Source organism: Monodon monoceros, unplaced genomic scaffold (assembly GCF_005190385.1).
Source record: "Monodon monoceros isolate NGI ecotype Baffin Bay Population unplaced genomic scaffold, NGI_Narwhal_1 Super_Scaffold_22, whole genome shotgun sequence".
Lineage (NCBI taxonomy): Eukaryota > Metazoa > Chordata > Mammalia > Artiodactyla > Monodontidae > Monodon > Monodon monoceros.
In genome coordinates, this window is record NW_021703779.1 from 64,795,897 (window position 1) to 64,822,733 (window position 26,837).

The window sequence follows — 26,837 nt, forward strand, 5'->3', positions numbered from 1 at the left end:
GACTTTAAAAATGGTCCATATCAAAAAAAAATCTTAAAAAAAGACTGAGGCGGGGCTTCCCTGGTGGCACAGTGGTTGGGAGTCCGCCTGCCGATGCGGGGGACGCGGGTTCGTGCCCCGGTCCGGGAGGATCCCGCATGCCACGGAGCGGCTGGGCCCGTGGGCCGTGGCCGCTGGGCCTGCACGTCCGGAGACTGTGCTCCGCGGCGGGGGAGGCCACAGCAGTGAGGGGCCCGCGTACTGCAAGAAAAAAAAAAAAAAGACTGACGGGGAGAGGCTGTGGTTTTTCTTTTTGATTAGTTGCTATAACACTGTCCTTCAGGTGGCTGAGGAATTATCATATTTTCTTTAGACATCATTAAACTCTTAGACATCAATAAAGCTCTTGCAAGACAACTTTTATGCTATAGGAATTCTGCCATTTTGCTAGCACCAACATGGCTCTTCAGCTCACAACTCCATTACAACTATTAACTACATTCATACTATTTTTGTTATAAATCTTCCAAAGTGGTGTGATTCTGAGTATTTAGGTCCACATTCTGTTTTAAGGCTGTATATCCATTTTTCATAAAGAGTTACTATCCCTTTCTATCTTGTGTCATGTCTTCATCATTTTCTAGACTCCAGCTAACTGTGCAATCTCCTCCTCCTTTCTGGCTTTCTTCATGTTCTAACAGTCAGAAATTTCAGGAGACTTTTACTCCTCTGGAGTGAAATTGCCTGGGTTCAAGCCCTCTTTACCACTCACATTGCTGTGTGACTTCAGGTGAGAGAGTTGAATCTTTCCTGGCCTCAGTTTTTCCATCTGAAAAAGAGGAGGAAAATATCAACTTCATAGGGTTTCTGTGAAGATTAAATTCTTTGCTAAACTTTAGCACAGGGAGGAAGAGAGGACACTAGAAGAGGCAGTATTTACCAGGCCATTATATGCAGCTTTTAATCCTCACAACTTCTCAATGCAGCAACTCCTAGTAATATCCTCTTTATAGAGATAAAAACCCTTGAAACTTTAAGCTAATGGGTGGAGGAGTGCATATTAAAACACAAGCCTCTTATCTGTGATGCTCACAAATGTCTGCTACTCGCAGAGATTCCTCAGTTCTTGGAGGGATTTCTTACAAGAAAAATTGACAAAGTGAATTCCTGTACATTGAGTCCTTTGGCCTGGACTCCCCAGTTTTTTTCTTGCTACTTCATAAGGATACTCGTAAGTATAACAAGCTTTTGGTTTCCTTCAGATGCATAGCAGTGAAGAACACAATGACTAATAGTATAATTTGGGACCATTGCCATAATTCATGCTAAAGTATACATAGTTTTACCCACCATTTGCATCAGTACAAATCCAACCCATTTAAAATGGCAAATGACATCTTAGTATTATTATGAAAATAGCATTGACCCTATGGTCTCCCTGAATATGCCTTAAGTACCCCCAGGGGTTCACAGAACACACTTTGAGAACCACTGACTAAGCAGCCACCTAAAGACATGCATGAATTTCAACTATATTCCACAAGATGGTGCTATAGTAATGCACATCAGTAATTGAATGTTGGGTCAAGACTGATTTTAAAAATTTGGTTGGTTTCAGAAACCAATGTAGCTAAAATGTATATATTAAGAAAGTTGCCTTAAGTGGGCTCTTGGAGTACCAGGTCTATCTTATTATCTGAGCCCTCACCTCCAGCACATAATCTTGTTCCCTGAATACTGCTTTGCACATAGTTACATTCCATATAAACCCTTTCCTCAGGGGCACATGAACACCTCATGTTAATTTGGATGGTCATATGTTGCAATCATGGACTCTCGAAACCTTATCAAATTTAATGCTTTTTCGTTAAGAATATTTTACCTCCTTCCAAATAACCTTCCACCTTTGTTTTTACAAACCATACACCCTGGAATTACATGTAACTTTCCTGGAGCTGAGATCTTTAAGTTCTGTGGCTCTAAAGCTGTATTTTCAGCGGGGGAGGAGCACAAATCCTTTTGTGACTTTGACAAAAGTTGTGGACCTTCTTCCCAGAAAAAAATGTACATATATGTACATGAAACTTTGCATACAATTTCAAAGAGGTTAGATATGCCCTGAAGCTACGACTCATGTTAAGAACTGCTTTAGTGGTAGAAACTCTTGCCAAGCCTCATCTAACTCTTTCAGTTTAGGTAAAAGAGAAGTTTGTATTACACAAAAGAGATCTGGAGTCTATATGTCCTCTTATTGTTTTGCTATTATTAAGAACTTTGTATGCTATAGTGTTTTCATCCTTTAAAAATCCCATGCTTCTAGTTGATAATGAGAAAAATTTAATATGCCCACCAGGATTTTGATATGGCTTTTTGACAAGGGGTCATTACTCTCCATGTTAAGGATTATGTCCTATCTTTTTCATATACACCACTAGCCAAGAACATTTTGCCAGACTTTATTTTTGTATTCTATATTACAAAGCAATAGGATCCATTTTATTTTTTAAATGTAAAATTATAATATTTAATATGACGTTTGTTATCAAATTATCGGCAACCTACACTACCCTCAGGGCCTTTGACACTTTTTGAGAGGCTTACTGTCTGAAATTTCTCCTTTAAACATTTATTAATTCAATTCTTGAAGACTTTTCTTTGGAATTCCCTATTAAATGGTGAATTACCCAAGGAAAAGTACATGTTAAGCTGGTGGTTTAAGGTACATTCTGTGGATTCTTGGGTCTCATAAAAATGATCTAGAAAGCCTAAAAAGGTTTTGCTTTTTTAAAAAAATTCTTTATTGGAGTATAATTGTTTTACAATGGTGTGTTAGTTTCTGCATTATAACAAAGTGAATCAGCTATACATATACATATATCCCCATATCGACTCCCTCTTGTATCTCCCGCCAACCCTCCCTATCCCATCCCTCTAGGTGGTCACAGGGCACCGAGCTGATCTCGCTGTGCTATGTGGCTGCTTCCCACTAGCTATTTTATTGTTTTTTATTGCGGTACGCGGGTCTCTCACCGTTGTGGCCTCTCCCGATGCGGAGCACAGGCTCCGAACGCGCAGGCCCAGCAGCCATGGCTCATGGGCCCAGCCGCTCTGCGGCACGCGGGATCCTCCTGGACCGGGGCATGAACCCGTGTCCCCCGCATCGGCAGGCGGACCCTCAACCACTGCGCCACCAAGGAAGCCCCCCACTAACTCTTTTACATTTGTAGTATATATTAGTCCATGACACTCTCTCACTTTGTCCCAGCTTCCCTTTCCCCCTCCCTGTGTCCTCAAGTCCATTCTCTACACCTGCCTCTTTATTCCAGTCTTGCCCCTAGGTTCTTCATAACCATTTTTTTTTTTTAGATTCCATATATATGTGTTAGCATACGGTATTTGTTTTTCTCTTTCTGACTTACCTCACTCTGTATGACAGACTCTAGGTCCATCCACCTCACTACAAATAACTCAATTTTGTTTCTTTTATGGATGAGTAATATTCCATTGTATATATGTGTCACATCTTCTTTATCCATTCATCTGTCGATGGACACTTAGGTTGCTTCCATGTCCTAGCTATTGTAAATAGAGCTGTAATGACCATTTTGGTGCATGACAATTTTTGAATTATGGTTTTCTCAGGGTATATGCCCAGTAGTGGGATTGCTGGGTGGTATGGTAGTTCTATTTCTAATTTTTTAAGGAACCTCCATACTGTTCTCCATAGTGGCTGTACCAATTTACATTCCAACCAACAGTGCAAGAGGGTTCCCTTTCACCACACCCTCTCCAGCATTTATTGTTTGTAGATTTTTGATGATGGCCATTCTTATTGGTGTGAGGTGACACCTCACTGCAGTTTTAACTTGCATTTGTTTAAGGATTAGTGATGTGGAGCATCCGTTCATGTGTTTGTGAGCAATCTGTATATCTTCTTTGGAGAAATGTCTATTCAGGTCTTCAGCCCATTTTTGGATTGGGTTGTTTGTAGTTTTGATATTGAGCTGCATGAGCTGCTTGTAAATTTTGGAGATTACTCATTTGTCTCTTGCTTCATTTGCAAATATTTTCTCCCATTCTGAGGGCTGTCTTTTTGTCTTGTTTATGGTTTCCTTTGCTGTGCAAAAGATTTTGATTTTCATTAGGTCCTGTTTCTTTATTTTTGTTTTTATTTCCATTTTCTAGGATGTGGATCAAAAAGGATCTTGCTGTGATTTATGTCATAGAGAGTTCTGCCTATGTTTTCCTCTAAGAGTTTTATACTGTCTGGCCTTACATTTAGGTCTTTAATCCATTTTGAGTTTATTTTTGTGTATGGTGTTGGGGAGTGTTCTACTTTCATTCTTTTACATGTAGCTATCCAGTTTTCCCAGCAGCACTTATTGAAGAGGCTGTCTTTTCTCCATTGTATATTCTTGCCTCCTTTATCAAAGATAAGGTGACCATATATGTGTGGGTTTATCTCTTGGTGTTCTGTTCTGTTCCATTGATCTATAGTTCTGTTTTTGTGCCAGTACCATACTGTTTGATGACTGTAGCTTTGTAGTATAATCTGAAGTCAGGGAGCCTGATTCCTCCAGCTCTGTTTTTCTTTCTCAAGATTGTTTTGGTTATTAGGTGTCTTTTGTTTTTCCATGCAAATTGTGATATTTTTTGCCCTAGCTCTGTGAAAAATTCCATTGGTAGTTTGATAGGGATTGAATTGAATCTCTAGATTTCTTTGAGAAGTATAGTCATTTTCTCAATGTTGATTCTTCCAATCCAAGAACATGGTATAGCTCTCCATCACTTTGTATCATCCTAAAATTCCTTCATCACTGTCTTATTGTTTTCTGCATACAGGTCTTTGGTCTCCTTAGATAGATTTATTCCTAGGTATTTTATTCTTTTTGTTGAAATGGTAAATGGGAGTGTTTCATTAATTTCTCTTTCAGATTTTTCCTCTTTAGTGTATAAGAATGCAAGACATTTCTGTGCATTCATTTTGTATCCTGCTACTTTACCAAATTCATTGAATAGCTCTAGTAGTTTTCTGGTAGAATCTTTAGGATGTATATCATCATGTCATCTGCAAACAGTGACATTTTACTTCTTGTTTTCATATTTGGATTGTTTTTATTTCTTTTTCTTCTCTGATTTCTGTGGCTGAACCTTCCACAATTATGTTGATTAATAGTGGTGAGAGTGGGCAACCTTGTCTTGTTTATGGTCTTAGTGGATATGGTTTCAGTTTTTCACCATTCAGAACAATGTTGGCTGTGGGTTTGTCATATATGGCCTTTATTATGTTGATGAAAATTCCCTCTATGCCTACTTTCTGGAGGGCTTTTTGAATAAATGGGTGTTGAATATTGTCAAAAGCTTTTTCTGCATCTATTGAGAAGATCATATGCTTTTCTCCTTCAATTTCTTAATATGGTTTTATCATATTGATTTGTGTATAGTGAAGATTCCTTGCATTCATGGGATAAACTCCATGTGATCATGGTGTGTGATCATTTTAATGTGCTGTTGGATTCGGTTTGCTAGCATTTTGTTGAGGATTTTAACATCTATGTTCATCAGTGATATTGGCCTGTAGTTTTCTTTCTTTGTGACATCTTTGTCTGGTTTTGGTATCAGGGTGATGGTGGCCTCTTAGAATGAGTTTGGGAGTGTTCCTCCCTCTGATTCATGTTGGAAGAGTTTGAGAAAGATAGGTGTTAGCTCTTCTCTAAATGTTTGATAAAATTCGCCTGTGAAGCCATCTGGTCCTGGACTTTTGTTTCTTGGAAGATTTTAATCACAGTTTCAATTTCAGTGCTTGTGATTGGTCTGTTCATATTTTCCATTTCTCCCTGGTTTAGTCTCTGAAGGTTTTGCTTTTCTAATAATTTGCCCATTTCTTCCATGTTGTCCATTTTATTGGCCTGTATGTGCTTGTAGTAATCTCTCATGATCCTTAGTATTTCTGCAGTGTCAGTTGTTACTTCCTTTTCATTTCTAATTCTATTGATTTGAGTCTTCTCCCTTTTGTTTTTTTTTTTTGATGAGTCTGGCTAATGGTTTATCAATTTTGTTTATCTTCTCAAAGAGCCAGCTTTTAGTTTTATTGATCTTTGCTATCCTTTCCTTCATTACTTTTTCATTTAGTTATGATCTGATCTTTATGATTTCTTTCCTTCTGCTAACTTTGGGGTTTCTTTGTTCTTTCTCTAATTGTTTTTGGTGTAAGGTTAGGTTGTTTATTTGAGATGTTTCTTGTTTCTTGAGGTAGGATTGTATTGCTATAAACTTCCCCTTAGAACTGCTTTTGCTGCATCCCATATGTTTTGGCTGATTGCGTTTTCATTGTCATTTGGTCCTAGGTATTTTTTGATTTCCTCTTTGATATTTTCAGTGATTTCTTGGTTATTTAGTAGCATATTGTTTAGGTTCCATGTGTTTGTATTTTTTACATATTTTTCTTGCAATTGATATCTAGTCTCACAGTGCTGTGGTTGGAAAAGGTACTTGATATGATTTCAATTTTCTTATATTGATGAGGCTTTATTTGTGGACCAAGATATTATCTCTCCTGGAGAATGTTCTATGAGCACTTGAGAAAAATATGTATTCTGTTGTTTTTGGATGGAATGTCCTATAAATATCAATTAAGTCCATCTTGTTTAATGTATCATTTAAAGCTTGTGTTTCCGTATTTATTTTCATTTTGGATGATCTTTCCATTTGTGAAAATGGGATGTTGAAGTCCCCTACTATGATTGTGTTACTGTTGATTTCCCCTTTTATCACTGTTAGCATTTTTCTTATGTATTGAGGTGCTTCTGTGTTGTGTGCATAAATATTTATAATTGTTATATCTTCCCCTTGGTTTGATCCCTTGATCATTATGTAGTGTCCTTCTTTGTCTCTTGTAATAGTCTTTATTTTATAGTTTAGTTTATCTGATATGAGTATTGTTACTCCAGCCCTCTTTTAATTTCTTTGGCATTGAATATCTTTTTCCATCCCCTCACTCTCTGTCTGTGTGTGTCCCTAGGTTTGAAGTGAGTCTCATCTAGACAGCATATATGCGCATCTTGTTTTTGTGTCCATTCAGCCAGTCTATGTCATTTGGTGGGAGCATTTAATCGATTTACATTTAAGGTAATTATCAATATGTATGTTCCTATTCCCATTTTCTTAATTGTTTTGGGCTCGTTATTATAGGTGTTTTCCTTCTCTTGTGTTTCTTGCCTATAGAAGTTCCTTTAGCATTTGTTGTAAAGCTGGTTTTGTGGTGCTGAATTCTCTTAGCTTTTGGTTGTCTGTAAAGGTTTTAATTTCTCCGTTGAACGTGAATGAGATCTTTGCTGTGTAGAGTAATCTTGGTTGTAGGTTTTTCCCTTTCATCACTTTAAATATGTCCTGCCACTCCCTTCTGGCTTGCAGAGGTTTTGCTGGAAGGTCAGCTGTTACCGTTATGGGGATTCCCTGTGTGTTATTTTTCCCTTGCTGCTTTTAATATTTTTTCTTTGTATTTAATTTTTGATAGTTTGATTAATATGTGTCTTGGCGTGTTTTTCCTTGGAATTTTCCTGTATAGACTCTCTGCACTTCCTGTGCTTGATTGACTATTTCCTTTTCTATATTAGGGAAGTTTTCAACTATAATCTCTTCAAACATTTTCTCAGTCCTTTTCTTTTTCTCTTCTTCTTCTGGGTCCCCTATAATTCGAATGTTGGTGCGTTTAATGTTGTCCCAGAGGTCTCTGAGACTGTCCTCAATTCTTTTCATTCTTTTCTCTTTATTCTGCACTGTGGTAGTTGTTTCCACTATTTTATCTTCCAGGTCACTTATTCGTTCTTCTGCCTCAGTTATTCTGCTATTGATTCTTTCTAGAGAATTTTTAATTTCATTTACTGTGTTTTTCATCATTGATTGTTTCCTCTTTAGTTCTTCTAGGTCCTTGTTAAATGTTCCTTTTTTTTTCTCCATTCTATTTCCAAGATTTTGTATCAACTTAACTATCATTACTCTGAATTATTTTTCAGGTAGACTGCCTGTTTCCTTCTCATTTGTTTGGTCTGGTGGGTTTTTACCTTGCTCTTTCATCTGCTGAGTAATTCTCTGTCTTCTCATTTTGCTTAACTTACTGTGTTTGGGGTTTACTTTCCGCAGGCTGCATATTCGTTATTCCTGTTGTTTTTAGTGTCTGCCGCCAGTGGGTAATGTTGGTTCAGTGGGTTTTGTAGGCTTCCTGGTTGAAGGGACTGGTGCCTGTGCTCTGGTGGATGAAACTGGATCTTGTCTTTCTGTTGGGCAGGAATGCAGCCAGTGGTGCGTTTTGGGGTGTCTGTGGCCTTATTATGATTTTAGGCAGCCTCTCTGCTAATGGGTGGTGTTTTGTTCCTGTCTTACTAGTTGTTTGGAATGGGCTGTACAGCACTGGAGCTTGCTGTTCATTGAGTGGAGCTGGGTCTTAGCATTGAAATGGAGATTACTGGGAGAGCTCTTGCCGATTGATATTACATGGGACCAGGAGGTCTCTTGTGGTCCAGTGTCTTGAACTCGGCTCTCCCACCTCAGAGGCTTAGTCCTCTCACCCGTCTGAGGCACCAAGACCCTGTCAACCACATGGCTGCAGCATCAGTTAGCATTATTGTTGCTTTCTTTCTCTCTCAACAACTGAGCACGATAACATACAGCCTCTTTCTTCTGAATCAGCAGAAGCTGAAGGAGAGCTGGTGGGAGCAGGAGGAGCCACAGACAAAGTTGATGTTTGATTCCAATGAAGTCAAAACAGTGCAAACCCCCCTTCTCTTGCACCCTGCACGAACTTTCTCAGCACACAATCTGCCACGTCACCACCCAAAAAGGTTTTGTTTGCAGTTTTAAAAATTTGTAAGTTTTGAGTGAACAAAAACCTCAAATACAGGTGTTATGTATCAAATTTAACATATTGGAGTACAGTAATGCCTTAACTTTTGATTAACTTTGTAATATGAATTAATTAAAGATTTGCATCTATAGATTAGATTTATATTAGTAAAATGCCACTCTTTTTGTATTCTTCTTGGAAGAGGCTCAGCATACAATTTGTTTGGTAATACGATTCTTCTGAGAATAATTGCCATAAGCTATTAGTTACACTACTCCTACATATTTCTCTCTACACCTAATTGTGCCCTTCATACTTTTCCATCCAGTCCACTATCCCATCCTTCCTCTCATCAAACCCCTTCATGCTTTCTTAAATATATGTTTTACCAGGCACCCATTTACTCCCTTATATCATGTCTGATAGAGGCTCCAAAAGCCCCCTTTTTACTCACTGCTTTCAGTAATCTGATTTCCCCCAGATCCCAGCCATTTTTGCCTTCTTCTCTCAACAGTGCTCCCTTCTGAGGCTGTTTCTATGTACCACCTTTCTGACAGCTGGGGACTAATTTTAACTAGGGATCGAGTAGTCTTTCTGGAAGGGGATGAGGGCACAGGCAGTTCTGAGTACAACTTGGTAAACAGGGCTGAATCTAACCAGATGCTACCAACCAAACATGCTGCTGCCTAAAGTTTACTCAGAGGTGAGTAACAGCTTGAGGACCTGACAGTGTAATCCAGAGGAAGGAATATTGCAATGATTGTAATTCCTTCAGTCTTTTTTCCCCCAGCATTTTTTTTCAACCCCTAACTCTACATGCAACTTTGGGCAAGTCACTTTCCTATCTGAGTTTCCTCATCATGGTGTACAGAATTTAAAAAGTTGGAGTCAAATAGCCTGGAGTCAAATAGCCTAGAGTCAAATTAGCCTGATTGCATGATCTTGAGGTCTAACACCCTATGATTAGGTGCTAAAAACAGAAAGGAAGGCCCAGGGCTACTGGGAATGAAGAAAGGCCCTGGGGTTGAGAGTAGATCAGTTCCAGGAGAAGGAGAGAAACCTTGGATAGGTTTCACTAGATGCTATGTGATGAGATGACAATAGATATAGAGGAGTAGAGGCCTGGGGAAGGTGATGGACTAGGGCACACTGGAACAAAAACCAAACTTTTCTTGTTTTGCAGTGTTGCTCTGCCCTAAATTACTATCGTCCAAACCCTTGCAGTGTGTCACCAGATGTCTCATTGCTGTCTCCCCTGCATTCTACCACTCAGCTTTGTAATTGCTTTTGCACATGACCTTAAGACTAAATTTCCTAAAGTGCAACTTCATTCATACCACTTCCCTTCTTTAAAAATATCAGCCAGTGATTTCCCATGGCCTACAGAATAAAATAGAAACTATTCTTGCTTTTGAGGTCCTTATTCATCTGTCCTCAACTAGTTTCCAAGTCTTATTCACTTCTCCCCTGCAGGTACTCAATGCACACGTCACTCTGGATTCCTTTTTCTTCCAACATGTAATGTCTATACTCACCTTAGTTGACAATCCTATCCATACTTCATGGTCCATCTCAAATGATCCTGTGTCTCTCAACTCTTCACTTCCTCTTTGGAGTGCTATGCTGGTACCTTTCATAGGCAATTCCCACATTTTGTCTTGTGTGTGATTGCTTTTTGTATTAAATTTCCCTTTCTTAGGTGTAAGCTCCCAGAGGGTAGAGGCTCCACGTCATTTCATCTGTATCGGTTTCTTCTATCTAATCCCTACAATTGTGCCTGGTATATTTCTGTGTGCATTGAGATTCAATAAATATTGAAATAAATGTAATACTTAAAAAATCTGCTTTCTCCAAACTCAGTTCTTTTTGTTCTGTTTTCTAAGTAATTAAAAAGGATTTTGAGCTATAAGACTTTTAGGGAACCATTCTGGTAGGGCATTTTTGTAGTAGTTCTAGTACTAGTTTCCAGCTTTAACCTGATGTTCATCCCTACTGAAGCCAGCAAGTCTCTTAATATACTGGGGGCAGCTAAGAAAAAGTTTGTGACTGACTATTGAGTTACAACAATGTCTATTGAGATCAGAATGAGGACAATACCTATTATGATATACTTTCAAAGGTTTCATATATTGCCCCTTTTTACTTCCTACTCTAGGATTCTAGAACCTCCACAAAGCAAACCTGACTATCTCAAACTGCCAGGGTTCTAGGTTTTCTGTCCATGTTACACTGTTCCTCCCACCAATTTCCCAAGGAAAACCTAGTACACATTATCCCTAAACTTCCACTTCAGAGCAGGTTAAACAACATTTCCTTGGAAACAGCTGATAGTATTTCCAACAAATGGAGAGGTGAAAATTGCATCTGTGGCCACTGTTAGGTACCATTATCTACTTAATGCAGAATTCTGCTATGTATTCTGGGACCCAAGGGACTGTGGAGTAAGAAAAATTAAATGAAAGTACTTAGATTTGAGTATTTGGATTGGAACTTAACAATTTTTAGTCCTGTGAGAGGCAGGGATATTTGTACATGAGACAACTGGAATAAAATTGGAGAGACACTGGGAGCAATTGGTTCAAGATGGTGGAGTAGAAGGACGTGCACTCACTCCCTCTTGCAAGAGGACTGGAATCACAGCTAGCTACTGAAGAATCATCGACAGGAGGACACTGGAACTCACGAAAGAAGATACCCCACAACCAAAGACAAAGGAGAAGCCGCAATGAGATGGTAGGAGGGGTTCAATCACAATAAAATCAAATTCCGTAACCACTGGGCAGATGATGCACAACCTGGAGAACAATTATAGCACAGAAGTCCACCCACTGGAGTGAAGGTCCTTAGCCCCACATCAGGCTTCCCAACCTGGGGGTCTGGCAACGGGAGGAGGAATTCCCAGAGAATCAGACTTTGAAGGCTAGTGGGATTTGATTGCAAGACATCAACAGGACTGGGGGAAAGAGAGACTCCACTCTTGGAGGGCACACACAAAGTAGTGGGTGCATGAGACCCAGAGGGAAGGAGCAGTGACCACATAGGAGATGATCTCCTGCGGAGGCATGGGGTGGATGTGGCTTACTGCAAGGACAAGGACACAGGCAGCAGAAGCTCTGGGAAGTGCTCCTTTGCATAAGTCCTCCTGGAGTCCACCATTAGCCCCACCAAAAAGCCTGTAGCCTCCAGTGCTGGGATGCCTCAGGCCACAAAGCCAACAAGGAGGGAACTCAACCCCACTTATCAGAAGACAATAAGATTAAAGTTTTATTGAGCTCTTCCCACCAGAACAACACCAGCTCTACCCACCACCAGTCCCTTTCATCAGGAAGCTTGCATAAGCCTCTGAGATAACTTCATCCACTAGAGGGCAGACAGAAGAAGCAAGAACTACAATCCTGCAGCCTGTGGAACAAAAACCACATTCACAGAAAGATAGAAAAAGTGAAAAGGCAGAGGACTTTGTACCAGATGAAGGAACAAGATAAAATCCAAGAAAAACAACTAAATAAAGTGTATATAGGCAACCTTCTAGAAAAAGAATTCAGAATAATGATAGTGAAGATGATCCAGGACCTCAGAAAAAGAATGGAGGCAAAGATTGAGAAGATGCAAGAAATGTTTAACAAAGACCTAGAAGAATTAAAGAACAAACACCTAGAAGAATTAAAGAACTGGCAAACAGAGATGAACAATACAATAACTGAAATGAAAAACACACTAGAAAGAATCAGTAGCAGAATAACTGAAGCAAAAGAATGGGTAAGTGACCTGGAAGACAGAAAGGTGGAATTCACTGCCACAGAACAGAATAAAGAAAAAAGAATGAAAAGAAATGAAGACAGCCTAAGAGACATCTGGGACAACATTAAACACACCCACATTCACATTATAGGGGTCCGAGAAGGAGAAGAGAGAGAGAAAGGACCCAAGAAGGTATTTGAAGAGATTATAGTCAAAAATGTCCCTAAGGTCTCCCAAGATAGGGGGTTGGCCAATCTGGGGCGTCCAAACCATCCAGAGAAGCTGGCAGGGAAGAGGCAACTCTTAGCACTTTTCACTTCTGCAATCCTTTCCCAAGGACCACAAATCCCAGAAGTCACTGTGGCCGCCCCCACCACATTATTACCCTCCGAGGCTGGTAGTCTGGGCCGCCTGGGCCAGGAGTGCCCTCTAGCAGCAGACGAGAGCATCGGTACACAGACGCCAACAGCTCGGGAGCATGGGAAACTGTGGCTGCACAGGCTGAGTGGATGGAGAGGACAGACCTGGCGGTACCACAAGGTCCATTCTGTCAGCAGGTGGTTAATTTTTAGATGAAACAAACACTCACTAATTTAGATGAGACAAAAATCACCGCGTTTGGAGGAGCAACAAGATGATGGAAGAATAAGACATGGAGATCACCTTCCTCCTCTCAAATACATCAGAAATACATTTACATGTGGAACAACTCCTACAGAACACCTACTGAACACTGGCAGAAGACCTCAGACCTCCCAAAAGGCAAGAAACTCCCCACGTACCTGGGTAGGGCCAAAAAAAAGAAAAAAACAGAGACAAAAGGATAGGGACGGGACCTGCACCAGTGTGAGGGAACTGTGAAGGAGGAAAGGTTTCCACACAATAGGAAGCCCCTTTGCGGGCTGAGACTGTGGGTGGTGGAGGGGGGAAGCTTTGGAGCCACGGAGGAGAGAACAGCAACAGGGGTGCGGAGGGCAAAGCAGAGACATTCCCACACAGAGGATTGGTGCCGACTAGCACACACCAGCCCCAGAGGCTTCTCTGCTTACCCGCCAGGGCGGGCGAGGGCTGGGAGCTGAGGCTCAGGCTTCGGAGATTAGATCCCAGGGAGAGGACTGGGGTTGGCAGCATGAACACAGCCTGAAGGGAGCTAATGTGCCACAGCTAGCCGGGAGAGAGTCTGGGAAAAAGTCTGGAGCTGCTGAAGAGGCAAGAGACCTTTTCTTGCCTCTTTGTTTCCTGGTTTGCAAAGAGAGGGGATTAAGAGTGCCACTTAAAGGAACTCCAGAGACGTGCGCAAGCCGCGGCTATCAGCATGGACCCCAGAGACGGGCATGAGATGCTAAGGCTGCTGCTGCAGCCACCAAGAAGCCTGTGTGCAAGCACAGGTCACTATCCACACCTCCCCTCCCAGGAGCCTGTGCAACCTGCCACTGCCAGGGTCCCGTGATCCAGGGACAACTTCCCCAGGAGAACACATGGCACACCTCAGGCTGCTGCAACGTCTTGTTGACCTCTGCCGCTGCAGGCTTGCCCTGCATCCCTTACCCCTCCCTCCCCACAGCCTGAGTGAGAGACCCGCCTAATCAGCTGCTCCATTAATCCCGTCCTGTCTGAGCGAAGAACAGACGCCCTCAGGAGACCTACATGCAGAGGCGGGGCCAAATCCAAAGCTGAAGCCCAGGAGCTGTGCGAAGAAAGAAGAGAAAGGGAAATTTCTCCCAGCAGCCTCAGGAGCAGTGGATTAAATCTCCACAATCAACTTGATGTAGCCTGGATCTGTGGAATACCTGAATAGACAATGAATCATCCCAAATTGAGGAGGTGGACTTTGAGAGCAACGATATATATATTTCCTTCCATTTTTTTCATTTTGTGAGTGTGTGTGTGTATGCTTTTGTGTGTGATTTTGTCTGTATAACTTTGCTTTTACCATTTGTCCTAGGGTTCTCTCTGTCCTTTTTTTTTCTTTTTTCAGTATAGTTTTTAGAGCTTGTTATAACTGGTGAATTTGTTTTTTGGTTTGGCTGCTCTCTTCTTTCTTTCTTTCATTCATTTTTTGCATTACATTTAAATTTTTTTAAAATAATAAATTTTTATTTTAATAACTTTGTTTTATTTTATTTTATTTACTTCTCTCTTTGTTCTTTCTTTCTTTCTTTGTTTCTTTCTTTTACTCACTTTTATTCTGAGCTATGTGGATGACAGGCTCTTGGTGCTCCAGCCAGATGTCAGGGCTGTACATCTGAGGAGGGAGAGCCAAGTTCAGGACATTGGTCCACAAGAGACCTCCCAGCTCCATGAAATATCAAATGGAGAAAATCTCCCAGAGATCTCCATCTCAACGCCAAGACCAGCTCCACTTAATGACCAACAAGCTACAGTGCTGGACTCCCTATGCCAAACAACTAGTCAGACAGGAACACAACCCCACCCATTAGAAGAGAGGCTGTCTAAAATCATAATAAGGCCCCAGACACCCCAAAACACAACACCAGATGTGGACTTGCCCAACAGAAAGACAAGATCCAGCCTCATCCACCAGAACACAGGCACTAGTCTCCTCCATCAGGAGGCTTACACAACCCACTGAACCAACCTTAGAACCTCGGGGCAGACACCGAAAACAATGGGAAATATGAACCTGCAGCCTGCGAAAAGGAGACCCCAAACGCAGTAAGTTAAGCAAAATGAGAAGCAGAAAAACATACAGCAGATGAAGGAGCAAGGTAAAAACCCATCAGACCTAACAAATGAAGAGGAAATATGCAGTTTACCTGAAAAAGGATTCAGAATAATGATAGTAAAGATGATCCAAAGTCTTGGAAATAGAATGGAGAAAATACAAGAAAAGTTTAACAAGTACGTAGGAGAACTAAAGAGCAAACAAACAGTGATGAACAACACAATAAATGCAATTAAAGATTCTCTAGAAGGGATCAATAGCAGAATAACTGAGGCAGAAGAACTGATAAGGGATCTGGAAGGTAATATAGTGGAAATAATTACTGCAGAGTAGAATAAAGAAAAAAGAATTAAAAGTATTGAGGACAGTTCAGACAGCTCTGGGACAACATGAAATGTACAAACATTCGAATTATAGGGGTCCCAGAAGAAGAAGAGAAAAGGACAGGGACTGAGAAAATATTTGAAGAAATTATAGTTGAAAATTTCCCTAATATGGGAAAGGAAACAGTCAAGTAGAGGAAGTATAGAGAGTCCCATATAGGATAAAGCAAAGCAGAAACATGCCAAGACACATATTAATCAAACTATCAAAAATTAAATACAAAGATAAAATATTAAAACCATCAAGGGAAAAATAACACACAAGGGAATCCCCATAAGGTTAACATCTGATCTTTCAGCAGAAACTCTGCAAGCCAGAAAGGAGAGGCAGGACATATTTAAAGTGATGAAGGAAAAAACCTACAACCAAAATTTCTCTACCCAGCAAGGATCTCATTCAGATTTGATGGAGAAATTAAAAACTTTACAGACAAGCAAAAGCTAAGAGAATTCAGCACCACCAAACCTGTTTTACAGCAAATGCAAAAGGAACATTTGTAGGCAAGCAACACAATAAAAGGAAAAGACCTACAATAACAAACCCAAAACAATTAAGAAAATGGTAATAGGAACACACATATCAATAATTACCTTAAATGTAAATGGATTAAATGCCCCAACCAAAAGATACAGACTGGTAGAATGGATACAAAAACAAGACCCATATATATGCTGTCTACAAGACGCCCACTGCAGACTTAGGGACACATACAGCCCAAAAATTAGGGGATGGAAAAAGATATTCTATACAAATGGAAATCAAAAGAAAGCTGGAGTAGCAATTCTCATATCAGAAGAAATAGACTTAAAAAAAAGACTATTACAAGAGACAAAGAAGGACACTACATAATGATCAAGGGATCAATCAAAAAAGAAGTTATAACAATTGTAAATATTTATGCCCCCAACATAGGAGCACCTCAATACATAAGGAAAATTGCAGATTCAATGCAATCCCTAAGCAACCTATCAAGCCACCACTGGAATTTTTCACATAACTAGAACAAAAAACATCACAATTTTTATGGAAACACAAAAGACCCCAAATAGCCAAACCAATCTTGAGAAAGAAAAACAGAGCTGGAAGAATCAGGCTCTCTGACTTCAGACTACACTGCAAAGCTACAGTCATCAAGACAGTGTGGTACTGACACAAAAACAGAAATATAGATCAAAGGAACAGGATAGAAAACGTAGAGATAAATACATGCACATACGGTCATCTTATGGTTGGTAAAAGAGGCAAGAATATACAGTGGAGAAAAGACACTCTTTTCAATACGTGGTGCTGGGAAAATTGGACAGCTATATGTAAAAGAGTGAAATTAGAACACTCCATAACACCATACACAAAAATAAGCTCAAAATGGATTAAAGACCTAATGTAAGGCCAGATACTGTCAAACTCTTAGAGGAAAACATAGAAAGAACACTCTATGACATAAATGACAGCAAGATCCTTTTTGACCCACCTCCTAGAGAAATGGAAATAAAAAGAAAAATAAACAAATGGGACCTAATGAAACTTCAAAGCTTTTGCACAGCAAAGGAAACCATAAACAAGACCAAAAGACAACCCTCAGAATGGGAGAAAATATTTGCAAATGAAGAAACTGGCAAAGGATTAATTTCCAAAATTTACAAAGGACACATGCAGCTCAATAACAAAAAAGCAAACAACCCAATCCAAAAATGGGCAGAAGACCTAAATAGACATTTCTCCAAAGAAGATATACAGATTTCCAAGAAACACATGAAAGGATGCTCAACATCGCTAATCATTAGAGAAATGCAAATCAAAACTATAATGAGATATCATCTCACACCAATCAGAATTGCCATCATCAAAAAATATACAAACAATAAATGCTGGAGAGGGTGTGGAGCAAAGGGAACCCTCTTGCCCTGTTTGTGGGAATGTAAATTGATACAGCCACTATGGAGAATAGTATGGAGGTTCCTTAAAAAACTAAAATTAGAACTACCATACGACCCAGCAATCCCACTACTGGGCATATACTCTGAGAAAACCAGAATTCAAAGAGAGTCATGTACCACAATGTTCATTGCAACTCCATTTACAATAGCCAGGATATGGGAGCAACCTACGTGTCCATCAAGAGATGAATGGATAAAGAAGATGTGGCACATATATACAGTGGAATATTACTCAGCATAAAAAGAAACGAAGTTGTTATTTGTCATGAGGTGAGTGGACTTAGGGTCTGTCTTACAGAGTGAAGTAAGTCAGAAAGAGAAAAACAAATACCGTATGCTAACACATATATATGGAATCTAAAAAAAAAAGTTTATGAAGAACGTAGTGGCAGGACAGGAATAAATATTCACACCTACTAGAGAATGGACTTGAGGATAAGGGGAGGGGGATGGGTAAGGTGAGACAAAGTGAGAGAGAGGCATGGACATATATACACTACCAACTGTAAAATGGGTAGCTACTGGGAAGCAGCCACATAGCACAGGGAGATTAGCTCAGTGTTTTGTGACCACCAGAGGGGTGGGTTATGGAATGTGAGAGGGAGGGATATGTAATAGGGAAGAGATATGAGGATATACGTATATTTATAACTGATTTACTTTGTTATAAAGCAGAAACTAACACACCATTGTAAAGCAATTATAGTCCAATAATGATGTTAAAAAAAAAGTCCCATACATTGGAAAGGAAATAACCACCCAAGTCCAGGAAGTGCAGAGAATCCCAGGCAGGATAAACCCAAGGAGAAACATGCCAAGACACATAGTAATCAAGTTGACAAAAAACTATGACAAAGGAAAATAATTAAAAGCAACAAGGGAAAAATGACAAATAACATACAAGGGAGTTCCCATAAGGTTAACAGCTGATTTCTCAGCAGAAACTGTACAAGCCAGAAGGGGGTGGCACGGTATATTTAAACTGATGAAAGGAAAGAACCCACAACCAAGATTACTCTTCCTGGCAATGATCTCATTCAGATTCGACGGAGAAATCAAAAGCTTTACAGATAAGCAAAAGCTAAGAGAATTCAGCACCCCCAAACCAGCTCCACAACAAATGCTAAAGAAACTTCTCTAAGTGGGAAACAAAAGAAAAGAAAAGCACCTAGAAAAACAAACCCCAAACAATTAAGAAAATACCAATAGGAACATACATATTGATAATTACCTTAAATATGAATGGATCAAATATTCCAACCAAAAGACACAGGCTCAGTGAATAATACAAATACAAGACCTGTATATATGCTGTCCACAAGAGACCCACTGCAGACCTAGGGACACATACAGACTTAAAGTGAGGGGATGGAAAAAGAAATTCCATGCAAATAGAAATCAAAAGAAAGCTGGAGTAGCAATACCCATATAAGATAAATTAGACTTAAAATAAAGAATATTACAAGAGACAAGGAAGGACAATACATAATGATCAAGGGATCAATCCAAGAAGAAGGTATAAAAATTACAAATATATATGCACCCAACATAGGAGCACCACTATACATAAGGCAAATGCTAACAGCTATAGATATAGAAGAGGAAATTGACAGTAACACAATAATAGTGGGGGAATTTAACACGTCACTTACACCAATGGACAGATCATCCAGATAGAAAATTAATAAGGAAACACAAGATTTAAATCACACAATAGACCAGATAGATTTAATTGATATTTATAGAACATTCCATCTGAAAACAGCACATTACACTTCTCAAGTGCGCATGGAATATTCTCCAGGATAGATCACATTTGCATCACAAATCAAGCCTCAGTAAACTTAAGAAAACTGAAATCATATCAAGTATATTTTCCGACCACAACACTATGAGACTAGAAATAAATTACAGGGGAAAAAACACAAACACATGGAAGCTAAACAATACGTTACTAAATAAACAAGAGATCACTGAAGAAATCAAAGAGAAAATCAAACAATACCTAGAGAAAAATGACAACAAAACCACAATGATCCAAAACCTATGGGATATAGCAAAAGCACTTCTAAGAGGGAAGTTTATAGCAATACAAGCCTAACCCAAGAAAAAAGAAAAATCTCAAATAAACAATCTAACCCTACACCTAAAAGAACTAGAGAAAGAAGAAAAAACAAAACTCAAAGTTAGCAGAAGGAAAGAAAACACAAAGATCAGAGCAGAAATAAATGGAATACAAACAAAGAAAACAATAACAAAGATCAATAAAACTAAAAGCTGGCTCTTTGAGAAGATAAACAAAACTGATAAACCTTTAGCCAGGCTCATCAAGAAAAAGAGGGAGGGAATTCAAATAAAAAAAATTAGAAATGAAAAAGGGGAAGTTACAATGCACACCATAGAAATAATAAGCAGCATAAGAGACTCCTACAAGAAACTCTATGCCAACAAAATTGACAACCTGGAAGAAATGGACAAATTCTTAGAAAGGTATAACCTTCCAAGACTGAAGCACCAGGAAGAAATAGAAAACAGGAAGAGAGCAAACATAAGTAATGAAATTGAAACTGTGATTAAAAATCTTCCAACAAACAAAAGTCCAGGACCAGAAGGTTTCACAGGTGAATTCTATCAAACTGTTAGAGAAGAGCTAACACCCATCCTTCTCAAAGTCTTCCAAAAAATTAGACAGGAAGGAACATTCCCAAACTCATTCTATGAGGCCACAATCACGCTGATACCAAAACCAGAAAAATATATCACACACAAAAAAATTACAGACCAATATCACTGATGAACAAAGATGCAAAAATCCTCAAAAAAATACTAGCAAAGAGAATCCAACAGCACATTAAAAAAATCATACACCATTTTCAAGTGGGGCTTATCCCAGGAATGCAAAGATCCTTCAAAATACGCAAACCAATCATTGTGCTACACCATATTAACAAATTGAAGAAAAAAAACATATCATCAACTCAATAGATGCAGAAAAAGCTTTTGACAAAATTCCACACCCATGTAGATAAAAACTCTCCAGTAAGTGGGCATAGAGGAACCTACATCAACATAATATGGGCCATATATGATAAACCCATAGCAAACATCATTCTCAATGGTGAAAAACTGAAAGCATTTCTACCAAGATCAGGAACAAGACAAGAATGTCGACTCTCGCCACTATTATTCAACATAGTATTGGAAGTCCTAACCATGGCAATCAGAGAAGAAAAAGAAATAAAATAATCCAATTTGGAAAAGGAGAAGTATAACTGTCACTGTTTTCAGATGATATGACACTATACATAGAGAATCTGAAAGATGTCACTAGAAAAATACTAGATCTAATCAATGAATTTGGTAAAGTTGCAGGATACAAAATTAATGCACAGAGATCTCTGCCATTGCTACACACTAACAATGAAAACTCAGAAAGAGAAATTACTGAAAAAATTGCATTCACCAATGCAAGAAAAATAATAAAATACCTAGGGATAAACCTACCTAAGGATATAAAAGACCTGCACTCAGACAACTATAGAGCACAGTTGAAAGGAATCAAAGATGACACAAATAGATGGAGAGATATGCCATGCTCCTAGATTTGAAGAATCAATTGTGAAAATGACTGTACTACCCAAAGCAATCTACAGATTAAATGCAATCCCTATCAAATTACCAATGGCATTTTTTACAGAACTAGAAAAAAAATCTTAAATTTGTATGGAGACACAAAAGACCCTGAGTAGCCAAAGCAAATGAGGGAAAAAATCTGAGCTGGAGCAATCAGACTCCCTGACTTTAGACTATACTACAAAACTACAGTAATCAAGACAATATGTTACTGGCACAAAAACAGAAATATAGATCAATGCAAAAGGATAGAAAACCCAGAGTTAAACCAACACACCTATGGTGAAGTCATCTATGACAAAGGTGGCAAGGACATACAATGGTGAAAAGACAGTCTCTTCAATAAATGGTGTCAGGAAATCTGGACAGCTACATGTAAAAACATGTAATTAGAACACTCCGTAACACCATACACAAAAATAAACTCAAAATGGATTAAAGACCTAAATGTAAGACAGGACACTATAAAACTCTTAGAGGAAAACATAGGCAGAACACTCTTTGACATAAATCACCACAAGAACTTTTTTGACCCACCTCCTAGAGTAATGGAAAGAAAAACAAAATTAAACAAATGGGAGCTAATGAAACTTAGGAGCTTTTGCACAACAAAGGAGGAAACTATAAACAAGATGAAAAGACAACCCGCAGAATGGGAGAAAATATTTGCAAATGAATCAACGAACAAAGGATTAATCTCCAAAATATATAAACAGCTCATGCTGCTCAATATTAAAAAAAACAAACAACCCAATCAAAACATGGGCAGAAGACCTAAATAGACATTTCTCCAAAGAAGACATACAGATGGCCAAGAGCACATGAAAATTTGCTCAACATCACTAATTATTAGAGAAATGCAAATCAAAACTATAATGAGGTATCACCTCACACTGGTCAGAATGGGCATCATCAGAAAATCTACAAAAAACAAATGTTGGCTAGGTTGTGGAGAAATGGGAACCCTCTTGCTCTGTTGGTGGGAATATAACCTGATACAGTGACTATGGAGAAGAGTATGGAGGTTCCTTAAAAAACTAAAAATAGAACTACCATATGACCCAGCAATCCCACTACTGGGCATACACCCCAAGAAAACCATAATTCAAAAATAGTCATGTACCACAATGTTCATTGCAGCACCATTTACAATATCCAGGACATGGAAGCAACCTAAGTGTCCATTGACAGATGAATGGATAAAGAAGATGTGACACATATATACAATGGAATATTACTCAGCCATAAAAAGAAACGAAATTGAGTTATTTGTAGTGAGTGGGATAGACCTAGGTTCTGTCATACAGAGTGAAGTAAGTCAGAAAGAGAAAAACAACATATGCTAACGTATATATATGGAATAAAAAAACCAAAAAATGGTTCTGACAAACCAAGTGGCAGGACAGGAATAAAGACACATAGGTAGAGAATGGACTTGAGGACATGGTGAGGGGGAAGGGTAAGCTGGGACGAAGTGAGAGGGTACCATTGACATATATGCACTATCAAATGTAAACCAGATAGCTAGTGGGAAGTAGCTGCATAGCACAGGGAAATCAGCTTGGTGCTTTGTGACCACCTAGAGGGGTGGGATAGGGAGTGTGCGAGGGAGATGCAACAGGGAGGGGATATGGGGATATATGTATACATATAGCTGATTCACTTTGTTATACAGCGGAAACTCACACAACTTTTTAAAGCAACGTTACTCCAATAAATATGTTAAAAAAAAAAGACACATACACCCCAATGTTCATTGCAGCACTATTTACAATAGCTAGGTCAATGGAAGTGACCTAAATGCCCATTAAATGATGAATGGGTAAAGAAGAAATGGTACATATATATAATGGAATATTACTCAGCCATAAAAAGGAACGAAATTGGGTCATTTACAGAGATGTGAACTAACTTAGAGACTGTCATACAGAGTGAAATATGTGGGAAAGAAAAAAACAAATATAATATATTAATGCATATATGTGGAATCTAGAAAAATGGTACAGATGAACCGGTTTGCAAGGCAGTAGTAGAGACACAGATTTAGATAACAAACGTATGGACATCAAGGGGGAAAGCGGAGGGGGACATGGTGGTGGTGGGATGAATTGGGATGTTGAGATTGAGATATCTACACTAATATGTTTAAAATAGAGAATTAGAATGAGACTTCTGTATGAAAGATAAATAAATTAAATTAAATTAAAAAAATTGGAGAGGCACTTATCTAACAGTGTGAAATACTGTGGATTAAATTTGTGAAAAATATTTTCTATTTATGGAAAATACATGGAGAAAGAGAACAACACAGGGTCAAATTTTAAAATAGAAAAGATTAAATTTTAATTCCTCTGCCTGAAATTCATCTTAGATGTTGATTTAGATAGTATAAAAAATGCAAAGGTATAAAGATCAAAAATATTCATTCAGGGCTTCCCTGGTGGCGCAGTGGTTGAGGGTCTGCCTGCCGATGCAGGGGATGCGGGTTCATGCCCCAGTCCGGGAGGATCCCACATGCCGCGGAGTGGCTGGGCCTGTGAGCCATGGCCACTGAGCCTGCGTGTCTGGAGCCTGTGCTCCACAACGGGAGAGGCCACAGCAGTGAGAGGCCCACGTACTGCAAAAAAAAAAAAAATTCATTCAATTTTTAATATTTGTTACTTAATTTATATCATTTTATAGTATAATTTTATCAAAATGTGTCTTTCAAATAAGAATTATTGATGCATTTACTGGTTTTATAATTTCAGGAAATCTTTAGCACAATTAACTATGTTTAAAATGTAAGCAAAGTAACACTGGTGAAAATGGGAGAGCAAAGAACCTCTGAAAATTCTCTACTCCATAAAAGTAATGGAGATCACTGATCTTTTAAAAAGTCATAATCAACTTTTATTTTTTCATTTTTTATTTTGTTTACATCTTTATTGGAGTATAATTGCTATACAATAGTGTGTTAGTTTCTCCTTTATAACAAAGTGAATCAGTTATACATATACATATGTTCCCATATCTCTTCCCTCTTGCATCTACCTCCCTCCCATCCTCCCTATCCCACCCCTCCAGGTGGTCACAAAGCACCGAGCTGATCTCCCTGTGCTATGCGGCTGCTTCCCACTAGCTATCAACCTTACGTTTGGTAGTGTATATATGTCCATGACTTTTTCTCGCTTTGTCACAGCTTACCCTTCCCCCTCCCCATATCCTCAGGCCCATTCTATAGTAGGTCTGTGTCTTTATTCCTCTCATACCCCTAGGTACTTCATGACATTTTTTTTCTTAAATTCCATATATATGTGTTAGCATACGGTATTTGTCTTTCTCTTTCTGACTTACTTCACTCTGTATGACAGACTCTAGGTCTATCCACCTCATTACTAATAGCTCAATTTCGTTTCTTTTAATGACTAATATTCCATTGTATATATGTGCCACATCTTCTTTATCCATTCATCCGATGATGGACACTTAGGCTGTTTCCATCTCTGGGCTATTGTAAATAGAGCTGCAATGAACATTTTGGTACATGACTCTTTTTGAATTATGTTTTTCTCAGGGTATATGCCCAGTACTGGGATTGCTGGGTCATATGGTAGTTCTATTTGTAGTTTTTTAAGGAACCTCCATACTGTTCTCCATAGTGGCTGTACCAATTCGCATTCCGACCAGCAGTGCAAGAGTGTTCCCTTTTCTCCACACGCTCTCCATCATTTACTATTTCTAGATTTTTTGATGATGGCCATTCTGACTGGTGTGAGATGATATCTCATTGTAGTTTTGATTTGCAGTTCTCTAATGATTAATGATGTTGAGCATTCTTTCATGTGTTTGTTGGCAGTCTGTATACCTTCTTTGGAGAAATGTCTATTTAGGTCTTCTGCCCAATTTTGGATTAGGTTGTTTGTTTAATTGTTATTGAGCTGCATGAGCGGCTTATAAATTTTGGAGATGAATCCTTTGTCAGTGGCTTCATTTGCAAATATTTTCTCCCATTCTGAGGGTTGTCTTTTGGTCTTGTTTATGGTTTCCTTTGCTGTGCAAAAGCTTTGAAGTTTCATTTGGTCCCATTTGTTTATTTTTGTTTTTATTTCCATTTTTCTAGGAGGTGAGTCAAAAAGGATCTTGCTGTGATTTATGTCATAGAGTGTTCTGCCTATGTTTTCCTCTAAGAGTTTGATAGATTCTGGCCTTACATTTATGTCTTTAATCCATTTTGAGCTTATTTTTGTGTATGGTGTTATGGAGTGATCTAATCTCATACTTTTACATGTACCGGTCCAGTTTTCCCAGCACCACTTATTGAAGAGGCTGTCCTTTCTCCACTGTACATTCCTGCCTCCTTTATCAAAGACAAGGTGACCATATGTGGGTGGGTTTATCTCTGGGCTTTCTATCCTGTTCCATTAATAGATCTTTCTGTTTTTGTGCCAGTACCATACTGTCTTGATTACTGTAGCTTTGTAGTATAGCCTGAAGTCAGGGAGCCTGATTCCTCCAGCTCTGTGTTTCGCTCTCAAGATTGCTTTGGTTATTCGGGGTCTCTTGTGTTTCCATACAAATTGTGAAATTTTTTGTTCTAGTTCTGTGAAAAATGTCAGTGGTAGTTTGATAGGGATTGTATTGAATCTGTAGATTGCTTTGGGTAGTAGAGTCATTTTCACAGTGCTGATTCTTCCAATCCAAGAGCATGGTATATCTCTCCATCTATTTGTATCGTCTTTAATTTCTTTCATCAGTGTCTTATAATTTTCTGCATACAGGTATTTGTCTCCTTAGGTAGGCTTATTCCTAGATGTTTTATTCTTTTTCTTGCAATGGTAAATGGGAGTGTTTTCTTGATTTCTCTTTCAGATTTTTCATCATTAGTATATAGGAATGCCAGAGATTTCTGTGCATTAATTTTGTATCCTGCTACTTTACTGGATTCATTGATTAGCTCTACTAGTTTTCTGGTAGCATCTTTAGGATTCTCTATGTATAGTATCATGTCATCTGCAGTGACAGCTTTACTTCTTCTTTTCCGATTTGGATTCCTTTTATTTCCTTTTCTTCTCTGATTGCTGTGGCTAAAACTTCCAAAACTATGTTGAATAAGAGTGGTGAGAGTGGGCAACCTTGTCTTTTTCCTGATCTTAGTGGGAATGCTTTCAATTTTTCACCATTGAGGACAATGTTGGTTGTGGGTTTGTCATATATGGCCTTTATTATGTTGAGGAAAGTTCCCTCTATGTCTACTTTCTGGAGAGTTTTTATGATAAATGGGTGTTGAATTTTGTTGAAAGCTTTCTCTGCATCTAAAGAGATGACCATATGGGTTATCTCCTTCAATTTGTTAATATGGTTTATCACATTGATTGATTTGCGTATATTGAAAAATCGTTGCATTCATGGGATAAACCCCACTAGTTCATGGTGTGTGATCATTTTAGTGTGCTGCTAGATTCTGTTTGCTGCTATTTTCTTGAGGATTTTTGCATCTATGTTCATCAGTGATATTGGCCCATAGTTTTCTTTCTTTGTGACCTCCTGGTCTCGTTTTGGTATCAAGGTGATGGTGGCCTCATAGAATGAGTTTGTGAGTGTTCCTCCCTCTGCTATATTTTGGAAGAGTTTGAGAAGGATAGGTGTTAGCTCT

General features: G+C 38.8%; 1 pseudogene; it reads right to left on the reverse strand.

The window, feature by feature from the left end:
• Positions 1-296: 296 nt before the first annotated feature.
• The window catches only part of LOC114906190, a 56,974-nt pseudogene continuing 30,433 nt past the window's right edge, over positions 297-26,837 (reverse strand).